The sequence below is a fragment of the Ctenocephalides felis genome, unplaced genomic scaffold, assembly GCF_003426905.1.
Source record: "Ctenocephalides felis isolate EL2017-DRISC unplaced genomic scaffold, ASM342690v1 CF-g0.4_SCAFFOLD_01170, whole genome shotgun sequence".
Classification (NCBI taxonomy): Eukaryota; Metazoa; Arthropoda; class Insecta; order Siphonaptera; family Pulicidae; genus Ctenocephalides; species Ctenocephalides felis.
Window position 1 is genome coordinate 78,352,580 of NW_020537324.1, and position 8,695 is coordinate 78,361,274.

At 29.6% G+C, this 8,695-nt stretch overlaps 1 pseudogene; it reads right to left on the minus strand.

The window, feature by feature from the left end:
- Window positions 1–970: 970 nt before the first annotated feature.
- Window positions 971–5,218, minus strand: LOC113367674 (annotated as a pseudogene).
- Window positions 5,219–8,695: the final 3,477 nt, after the last annotated feature.

An 8,695-nucleotide genomic window follows, 5' to 3' on the forward strand; every position in this document is an offset into this window, starting at 1 on the left:
TAATGTTACACAAAAAAATGACAGTTGTGAACAACGTAACGTGTAGCGCCACTTGCATACAAGAAAATGTCGAAATTGTAAATTATTAAGTGTATTGTGAATAAAATATTGTTTTATTTTGATACAAATATTAAACAATTAACACGGTGTATAAATTTAGTTTCTTCTTCCATCAAGTCAGTTTTTTTAAATGTCATACAAAAAACTGACAGTTGTGAACAACGTAACGAGTAGCGCCATCTTGTATACAAAAAAATGTCGAAAGTGTAAATTATTGACTTTGTTGTTAATAAAATATTGTTTTATTTTGATACAAACAATGTATCACGTGTATAAATTTAGTTTCTCGTTTTATCAAAAGTCAGTTTTTTGTAAAAGTCGAACAAAAACTGACAGTTGTGAACAACGTAACGAGCGGCGCCATCTTGTCCAACCAAAGTCAAATTGTAAATTATTTACTTATTGGTTTTGTGAATAAAATATTGTTTGAACGGTTCTTCGATTGGCCAAAATAAATAAAATTATATTATTAAGTTTTTTGAATTATTCAAATCGGACGCTTAGTTCTCTCAAAAACTCGATTTCTATTTTTTGCACTTTTTGCTCCGTATCTTCGGAACGGCTAGACCTGCCTTTGCCAAAACTAATCAGCACGTCTCCTTATCAATACGAATCGAATGGTTTTGAATTATTCAAATCGGTTGTTCCGTGTTCTCGAAATCGTCGACGAAATTTGTATCCGCACACACACATACATATGTAAGTTTTCTAAGGTATGCCAAAATGTTCAGAAACCTTTCAAACGTTAAGATATGTAAAAATTTCAAAAAACGTCAAAATTTGAATGTTATAAAATTTTATTCTAATAAAAACATTTAAACAATCAACACTTAACAATACTGTTGTTTATAAATTTAGTTTTAAAATCTATCAATCATCACTCAACTGTTTATAACCGCTGCGACATTTATTAAAACTCACTTTTCCATAAATGATATCCAGAACAAACCTTATGCAAAATCATAAAACATTAATAATAATATAATTATTATTAATAATAACAAAGTTTTTTATCTTACCTGTAAGACTACAGCAGCTCCGACCCACTGCCTTGTGTTAATAGGATTTGCAAAAAATATCACAGAGAACAAAACCGTAAAAAACTTCCTGGTCGTTGTTACAATTGAACATGATAAAGGACCAAACTTGGATATCTACAAAATAATTCATACTTATAGCAATTGTTATTTTACAAATATATATATATATATATATATATATATATATATATATATATATGAGTACTTACAATAATATAAATAAATAGTTGTCCAACAGCTCCAGTTACAGCCAATATAGCCAGTTGTTGTAAAACGTACGGATAACAAACAGAAAATCTAATGAAGTCTTTGCCTTCGCTAATAAAAGTAGAATTAAGGCCAAGTAATTTGCGGACCAGCCGTTTATTGCTAACATCATATTTAAGCCTGAGGGTGGTGTGTGTTCTTCAGTGCTTGTTTTGAGTACATTTGGTGGTTTGTAGTCTCTGATCAAATCCTAAAACATAAATATATATTTAGTTTATATCTACATGTATATAAAAATATGTCGGGTTTTCCTTCCTGACGATTTAACTCCAGAACGCACGAACCGATTTCGATAATTTTGCATTCGTCATTAAAAATACGAGTAATGACATTAGTGAGAATTATCAGAATTATGCTTGCAATTAAGTCAACGAGCAATCCTTGCCGCAAGGAATAATGATGTACACGCACTGAATTTCACCATTCAATCAAAAACTGCTAGCGATTTGGTGACATACCAATGATTCCGACTGGTCTTCCGTTTGACGTCAAACGATTGCAATTTCCAGTTCGCCTTGCGTTCGCAATGGCAATTAACAAGTCGCAAGGCCAATCGCTTAGTGTTTGCGGGATAAATTTCAAATAGATTATTTAGAAAATCATTGTTTTTCACGTGGGCAGTTATACGTTGCCTGTTCACGAGTTGGAAAACCATCCGCTTTGTCTGTGTTAACGTCAGACCAAAAAACAAAAAATGTGGTTTACCAAAGAGCACTTCAATGAAACGGATAATTTGCGGATTCACTTTCATTTACTTAGAGAAGTTCAACTAAAAAACACTTCATTTTTGTAATCGAAATAAATTCATTACTGTTGTGTAATAAAATTAAATTTTACCTTTTCAAATATAAAACGAACAAAAAATTTCTTCATCTTTCTCACGAAACCATCTGGTGGAGAAACAGAGTTTGTCGGGTTTACTAGTATATATATATATACGAGGTCTGTTCAAAAAGTACCCGGAATTTTCGTTTTTTCAAAAAAATATTTATTTATTCGTCTACATTAATGTGGTCCCCTTCAAAGTAGTCCCCCCCAGATATAATACACTTATGCCAGCGTTTTTTCCAATTTTCGACGCACCCTTGATATTCACTTTTTGATATGTCCTTGAGCACTCTCAGCGATTTTCTTCAATCGAGGAAAACCGCCGTCCTTTCATGGGTCTCTTCAACTTTGGGAATAGGAAAAAGTCACACGGAGCCATATCTGGTGAATCTTGCACTTTGCAACACTTTATTTCATTTTTTACGCAAAATTTAATACAAATTCTTTGACTTTTCAATTCTTCCATTGTAAAAATCGCCGAGCTCAGAAAAACACGTCGAACCTTAGCGACTACCACAGACAAAGTAAACAGTGAATATAGCTGAAAATTTCATCATACTTTAGGGGCATGTATACCAACACAATAAAAAAAAAATTTGACAATCAGACACTCCAGACCCGCGAAATTTAATTATTAGTAATTCCGGGTACTTTTTGAACACACCTCGTATATATATATATATATATATATATATATATATATATACATATAAATAGATAAATACCTGCAGAGCACCTAGTATACCGTCCATCAGTAACGAGAATAAGAGTAATATCTCGCCTATGCCAAATTTGTTTGTGGAACTACTATTGCCTGTAGGAAATCAATTGAGTAAATATTCAATCAAGTAAATTAATTATATATTTTAATGATTATCCAATTCGAATCAAAAAATTTGAATCAATCTAATCATGTTCTTTCAAATCTGATTATAATTAGACCTTATTCGATTCAAATGAACTCATAAATATCTAATTACAGATAATTCGTTCTTTAAATCAGATCAAAATAAGCAGATAATATCAATAAATATAAATCATAAAAATATAAAAATTATTAATAAGGAGATAGATGATTTGATATCATGTTTTCAAGGTTTCAAGTTATTTTGAATCGTTTGACTCAAAAATTTGCAAAATCGAAGATTTTTTTTCTAAACCAGATATACTATTTTTAAAACCTTACAAGCAAACAAAAATTTGCTATAGGATCGGTCGAGCCGTTTCTAAAACCGAGTTTCTTTGCTCCACGTTTGGGAGAAAACACTTGTACATATGATGTAATATATTTTGTTAGAAAACATATTTGTATTATCGTTTTTGTAAACTAGTGCATCTGGCCACTTACAGCTCTTTTTTAATTTCTCTTCTTTCTTTATTTTTAAGCACAATTTTTTAAGTATGTTTCAATTTATTTTCATATAAAGTACTCGTCCGGGATTCGATCTTAGTACCCCTCCAAAACACCTTAATTATAGTATTTGTTGTTATATTAAACATACTTGTGCAAAAATCTACTATTGATGAAAAAACTGCTCGGCCGACCTTTACCAAAAATAATCGTGTGGCATTGTACCCCTTAAGGCAAATTTCTGGAACTTGCCGTGCCAAATTTATTTTTTTTAAAAAAGAATTTTTGTTTTAAACTTTGAAAAAATCAGATTTTTGAGAAATTTGAAATTTTGGATAAAAATTGAGAAAAACACTTTTTGGAAAAAAATGTTTTCAAATTTTGAAATTTGAAAGTTATATATATAGATATAGTCATCGCAGTAAATCGAAAAAGAAAATATTTGCATATCTTTACATTTCAAAGGTTTCTGAATATTTTGGCATACCTAAAAATGGATGTGTGTGTGTGTATGTATGTATGGTTTCAATTATTCGTCCACGCTTTCGGGCGCACGGATCAACCGATTTTAACATTCGATTCCTATTGACAGAAAGATGTGCTGATTATTTTTTGGCAAAGGCAAGTCCAGCCGTTACGGAGATACGGAGCAAATATTGCAGAAAATAGAAATCGAGTTTTTAATAAATAAAATAATAATTTATTAATAAAAATAAATAAATAGTTTTAACATTTCAATTCAGTTTATATAATTCTTATAAATATTTGAAAATGTTATAGTATTTATTTATAATAATCTGTATGAAAACGTTTAAAATTTCTCGAATATTTTATTACGGTACGGGAAGTTCCAGCAATTTGCCTTAAGGCACGATGCCATACACCACTAGTTCAATTTTGGCGTCAAACGACTAAGAAACATAATATGTATAAGCAAATCGGATTTTCTGGTAAGCACAAATTTCGGAAAATTAATATATTAATTATATATATATATATATATACTCGTATATATTATATATATATATATATATATATATATATATATACATACTTGATTCATTATCTTTGTACATAAACAAAGCAATTCCTGCCACGATCAAAACCACACAAAAATATTTAAACTTTTTATATTTCTTGCGCCCTATGAGAACTCCTAAGAGCATCACAGGAATCGGTTTGGCGGCCTTTCCGATAACCTGTAATAAAAAAACACAAATTAGTGTTAATTACAAAAACGTATTAAACAGAAATAAATATTTATCATGTATCTTTTATTACCTGTGTAGGATACGAGACCCACTGAAGGGCCATCGTGGAAGTCACCATGGCCCCTAAATAAGTCAAAGAAGCACCCGCATACAAACTATCAGGGGTCCTGTCTTCATCCCGAGGGGTCACAAATAGAATAAACTTGGCAAATATGTAATTAACAACGCACTGGATAAAAACTAAAGTCAGGGCAAATTTAAAAGTTTCACCGGCTTCACCATTTTCATTCACTTCGTCGCCATAATGTCCTCGAGTTATTTTCTCCATCAAAATACCTTGGTAGAAAAAGAACACGAAGATGCCACTTGCACATAGCACGAATTGTAAATTTTTATTCATGGTGAATGAAATTTGGGTTTAATTTAATTTATTGATTGACTGGTTATTACTGGAGCTGTTGTTGAATGTTAAATAAAATTATTTTTGAAAATTATTTTTGACAAGACATGAAAGAACCCACGTGGTGTCGTACAAAAGTGTCGTTCGAACCATCTTGTGTCAGAAATTTGAATTGGTATACAAGGAATTCTCAACATTTGGTTTGTTTTTAAAATTTTATCACTAAAGTTGAATAATAATAATGAAATTGTATAGATATTTTGAATACTTGCAATTATTTATATAATATGTAAATTGATAATAAACATTTGCATATTCACATTTTCGAAGTGTACAGACTGAAACTAATTGATGCATAATTTCTTCTATGTATTAAGGTGACCATATTTTTCTAAGTAAATTTTTGGTTATGCTAATCCGGTAAAATAATAACAGTTTTTTTTATATAAATCTTTTTTTTATAATAATTGCGGACTTTTAGTAAGAACTTTTTTGTTCGATTATACGTCATACTTTTTCATCTATGATATTATAAATTATATGGATTTATATATTTTTCGCGCTGTTGGGCCTTGTATAATATTCTATTCGATTTTATTCATAAATATTTAAAAAAAAATAGCACTTGTTCGTTTGTTTTCATAATTTTTGTTAATTCTTCTGTTAATTTTTGAAAATACCGGGACCATGCAGGACAAAAGATCTAAATATGGTACAAATCATGCTTTTAAACCCGGGTCACTTAATATTATATCCGTTTCGATATTTAGAATCTTTTTAAGTTCTTTAGAAGAAAGTCTTTTAAGACAACTAGCACAATTTTCAGACTATTTGCAACATTTTCTAACAATCTATAATATTTTTGGGAATTTATAACGTTTTCAGATAATCTCCAGAAACTCCAGAAGTTTTAATTTGTAAGTTGTCTAAAAATTTTGGGAATATTTTACAAAAATGATGTATATGGTCAGAAAAGCTTGTAAATTGTCGAAAATGCATTAAATTATCCGTTGCAAATTGTTTGAAAATATATGCATACTTCATGTTGTCCAAAAATGCTCTGAAATTTCTATATTTGTTTCCTAATTTAATTAAATCAAACTTCAATAATTAATGACAAGAAATTTTGGATTGAAGTACAAGTTTCCGAAACTATTTCTTTATCAATTTAATTATTAGGTTTATTATTTTACAAAAAAAGTTTAAAACATTTTTACATTTATAAATCATTATTTTATTTGATTAAAATTTTTTAGAGTTTTACATACTAATGAGAAATTGAAACACTAAATGCATATTTATTTCTACATGCATTCAATTAAATAGGAGTCTCTCAAATTATCATTATTATTATTAATTAGATAATATTTAGATTAATAAAAAACATAACTAGTGGTGTATGGCATCGTGCCTTAAGGCAAATTGCTGAAACTTCCCGTACTGTAACGAAATATTCGAAGAATATTAAATGTTTTCAAATAGATTATTATAAATATTGTAACATTGTATATTTACAAGAATTATATAAAATGAATTGCAAAGTTGAAATTACTTATTTAAAGTATATGAAAACTTTAGTCAAAATTAAAATTATAATCTGAATTATTTTCAATATACAAAAAAAATATTTGGTAAAAAAAATTTAAATATTTTCCTCCAAAAGCAATTGTTTTGTCAAAACAAGCTGAAAGTTTTTTGAATCATTCAAATCTGACGTTTAGTTCTCTCAGAAACTGCCATTTTTTTAACATTTAGCTCTGTATCTCCGAAACGACTGGACCTGCCTTTGCCAAAAACTAATCATCACTTACAAATTGAATGCTTTTCATATCATTCAAATCGGATACTACGTTCTCTCAAAAACTCGATTTCTATTTTCTGCACTCTTTGCTCTGTATCTCCGTAACGGCTAGACTTGCCTTTGCCAAAAACTAATTAGCACATCTTCCTATCAATAGGAATCGAATCATTCAAATCGGATGAACCGTGTGCCCGAAAACTTCGATTCAAAATTGTCTCAACACATACACACACATCCATTTTTTTGAGTACGCCAAAATGTTCAGAAACTTCTGAAACGTGAAGATATGTAAAAAATTTTATTTTTGATATACGGCCCATTACTATAACATACCCTATGGGAAGTTAATTAATAAACAACTTATTAGGTAATTCAAAAAAAAATTATATCTTAAAAATCTGGAATTAATTACATAATAAGTTTTTTTTTTAAGACCTTGCTTAAACAAATATTTATTTTTTATAAATTTAAGTTTACAAAATTTCAATAAACTTTGAGTTTTACGAAAAGTGGTAAAATTATAATTTTTTTTTTTTTGAATTTGGAATTATAAAACGCGCCTTTAGAACGCACTACAATTACGTATTTTATTACAAGTCTTTTTAGAAAACTTAGTAAGTTTTTAGTGAAAGCAAAAATATTATTTTCAACATCTTAGATCTCTTCACGACTAAGATTCTCCATAATAAAATTTATCTTAGGTATAAAATCATATCTTCAAAAATTCCACCAACTAACGTTATAATAAAATTAGTCACAAAACCAAACCATTTATATTTCAAATACCTAAAAGTTACATAATTTTTTACTTTTACATATTGTCTTCTATTATATTTCAACAACCTTCGAATATACGCGTGCAATTTTATTTATTTATTTTCAAATAAATCCTAAACAAAAATATAAAATTATTTCTACCACAAAAGAAACGCGGAAGGGGATGACTCGATATTTTGTTATCGTAGCTGCTCATAGAAAAAATACTTTGAACACTTGAAATAACAATTTCCGGGGGCCCCCTTGGATAATAGATAGATGGAACCTTATATGCCTATTTTGCCTTCAGGCAAGTTGCATTCAGATTTAGCAACTTTCCATATTGTCGAGGCGAATTTTTGAAATTTTGTAACGTGTCTGTCATTTCCAATTTTGCACTTTTATAAAAAAACGGCTTTGCCGATCGTTGTACGAACGAACAAGTCCTTATTTAGCTACAACGAAAGGTTTTTAAATTTTTTTAATTCATGCAAGCGCTTTTTGAGAAAACGTCGACGAAAGGCCAAATTTTGCTTTTTTCAATTCAGAATGGCTTGAAACGTCGAAAAAAATTAAAATCAGCAAATCGGTTTATTAACTTCCCGTAGGGTAAGTTATAGTAATCGTCCAAAAATCGAAATCAAAAATTTTTACATTTCTCGACGTTTTGAAGGTTTCTGAACATTTTGGCATACCTCAGAAAAAATGGATGTGTGTGTGTGTGTGTGTGTGTGTGTTTTGTATGTCCGCGTTTTTTCGTCCACGTTTTCGGGCGCACGGATCAACCGATTTGAATGGTTTAAAAAACATTCGATTCCTATTGATAGGGAGATGTGCTGATTAGTTTTTGGCAAAGGTAGGCCCAGAGGTTTCGGAGATACAGAGCTAAATTTAAAAAAATGGCTGTTTTTGAGAGAACTAAGCGTCCGATTTAGATGATTGAAAGAACTTTCTGCTTTTTTCAACAAAATAATTGATTTT